The sequence below is a fragment of the Canis lupus genome, chromosome 7, assembly GCF_011100685.1.
Source record: "Canis lupus familiaris isolate Mischka breed German Shepherd chromosome 7, alternate assembly UU_Cfam_GSD_1.0, whole genome shotgun sequence".
NCBI lineage: Eukaryota > Metazoa > Chordata > Mammalia > Carnivora > Canidae > Canis > Canis lupus.
In genome coordinates this window covers 77,186,088-77,188,892 of record NC_049228.1, presented here as the reverse complement: position 1 = coordinate 77,188,892, position 2,805 = coordinate 77,186,088, and the positions used below count along the sequence as shown (strand labels likewise).

At 36.9% G+C, this 2,805-nt stretch overlaps 1 pseudogene; it reads right to left on the bottom strand.

Moving 5' to 3' along the window:
- Nucleotides 1–1,293: 1,293 nt before the first annotated feature.
- Nucleotides 1,294–2,445, bottom strand: LOC119872649 (annotated as a pseudogene).
- Nucleotides 2,446–2,805: the final 360 nt, after the last annotated feature.

Here is a 2,805-nt window from a genome sequence, read left to right as displayed (position 1 = left end):
AAGGGCTGAGCATTGTCTTATAAGGAAACTGCCTCATTTGGGACCTCTGCATGATCCTCAAACAAGGGGAGGTCGTCTTTTAACAAGGAGAAGTAGGTCATTTCTGCAAGCCTAATGTGTCCAAGGCAATCTGGGAATTCAAAATTCCTATCTGCATCCACCAGATATTCCCAGCCCACAGTTTCACATTTTCATCTGTTATTCATCATGACAATCTTACATAAGCAGACTGCTCCAAGCCTTCTGCCCTTGTGCAGTGATATCAAGATGGGGGCAGTCTGCATAATTCACAGAGTGTCCGGCCCATATGGACTCAAAGTAAGTTATACCCTTTAGTTTAGGAGATATTATGGTTTTATGGTTGCTGATTCTTTCACCTTATTTCTCAGTGTATTTGGACCCTAGGCAGGTAAGTAGGGAAGGGATAAGTAATATATATTTGACAATATTCTTTGAAAGTAAAGAGGGAAGGAGTAAACAAATTACAAATATTTTTTGAGAACAAAATTATTTTAATACCCAGATCCAAAAAATGTATCACAAGAAATGATCACTCCACATTAATATCTCTTATTAACAAAATTTCAGCAAATGAAATCCAGTAATATATAAAATGATCATAATGCTGAAAGGTTGATTTCACATCTGATAATTAATCATTGTGATTCACCTTATAAGTAGAATAAAGGAAGAAAACCATATAATCCTTTACTAGATGTAGAAAAGTTATTTGGTAAGATTCAACACCCATTCATGATCAAAAAAAAAAAAAAACTGAAACCTGATGAAAGAAATCTATTAGAAATCTACAGCTAACATTATACTCCATATACTTCATACTTTCATATTTCTGTTTAAATACAACTTAAAATGTATTTTTTTTACAATTGAAAAATGATAGGGGCACCTGGGTAGCTCAGTCAGTAAAGCAGCCAACTCTTGATTTTGGCTCAAATCACAATCTCAGAGTGATGAGCCCCACATCAGGCTCAGCTGGGAATTGGAGCCTGCTTTAAATTCTCTCCTTCTCCTCTGCACTTTCCCCTGCTTATGTGCTCACTTTCTCTCTCTCTCTCTTTCTCTAATAACTAAATCTTTAAAAATTAGAAATGATGTGTAATGCACATGGTACACGATATTAGCTGTAGATTTCTTCTATTGCTTTTATTTACTCTACTAAATAGAAGAAAAGTCAAAGATGTTCTCTTTCAGAGTTTCTATTCATATTGTACAGCTAGTTCAATAAGACAAATAAGTTACAAAATGAATATAAACTAGATAGAAAGAAGAAAACTAGTCTTTATTTGCTAGTAACATGACTATCCACTCAGAAATCCAGTGTTTTAATATTAATACTTGTAACAAAGTAGCAAATCAATAAATTACTATGAAGATCACAGTGAGAACCGTGTAGCCACTTTTCATCAACTGAAATTCTAAAGGAATAAAATGTTGAGGAATCACCAAAGGCAGTGGAACTTCAGCAGTCCTCTTAGTGAGTCCTGGACCAAAAGCATTCTAAATGAGCAGAATGAACCTTTGGGTTCATCAGGCCATTCTCCTGGCATGCCGTGTAAATGGAGTTAATAGTAATCTCACTAGCATGGATAGCTGCTGAATTCCTACCGAGAACATAAGAAAACTGTATAACAACAATATGTAAGCAACAATCTTGGTCAAGTTGGGTCAGATACAGTTGTTTCCATAATAAGGTTGAGCCACTTTTAGCCATAGCTGTTAGGGAGGCTCTCAGCCCAAGCTCAGAACTGCAAGTTTGGCAGCCAGTACAATTCAGATAGGGGTTAAAACCAAGAAGAAGGCTTCAAACTAATATGTAGTAACAGATCTTGAGGCAGGAGGACAGACCCTGAGTTATCCAAAATTGTACTTCAATTGGGCCCACCTAGGTAATCCAGGATCATCTTCCTCTCTCAAAATCTTTAAGTTAGTCACATCTGCACATGGTCCCTTTTGCTACATGAGGTAAGATATTCATGGTTCTGGTGATTAGAACATGGACACCTTGTCTACTATGACCCACCCACTAGCACCCAAAGATCCATGTCCATCCCCCCATGCAAAATATAGTCACCCCTCTCAATATCTCCCCAAATCTCACACCATTGCAACTTCTTAGTCTTCTTCAAATCAATTGCAAGTATTCCAAAACCAGTTAGCAAAAAACAGCACAAGGATTCACAATGTAATAATGCCCTGGATTCCTTCTATAATATTTTAGTTTCTTTCTGCAATGATATCTTCCTCACTATCACTGGGAATACCTTCACTTTTTAACACGGCAGTAGTTTGGGAAGTGTTCCTTCCAACAGTATAATCCTGGCAGTAGTTATAGTTGGCATGGCCATTCTACATTTGGCTGCAGCTTGAGAGTACTTGACCAATTTTGCCACGAGAAGACTGCTCTGAGAAACTGATACCCCACATGCTGTTCTGATCTATTACTAACAGTCTGTGCTCTGGTTGATAATCCAGCTTGCCAGATGCCATTTTTTTTTTTTTTTAGAAAAAAATTCCTATCTTTCTGACTTTTCTGTAAACAACTGGAAACATTCTCAGCAGTAAGTTTGAAAACTTATCAGATTGAAATGTGTTAAATGTAAGGCCAGTGTGCAAAACTTCATCCATGACTTGGGTCACTACTTGTATTAGTAATGAGATCTTTTCTTGCCATTAGTCATTTTGTCATTGCAACACACCATTTACTCCTCAAGTCTCAAGCTTTGCAAGGAACCATAGTAGTTGAATCAGAACTACACAAACATTGGTTTTAAATGAAGGAGTTGA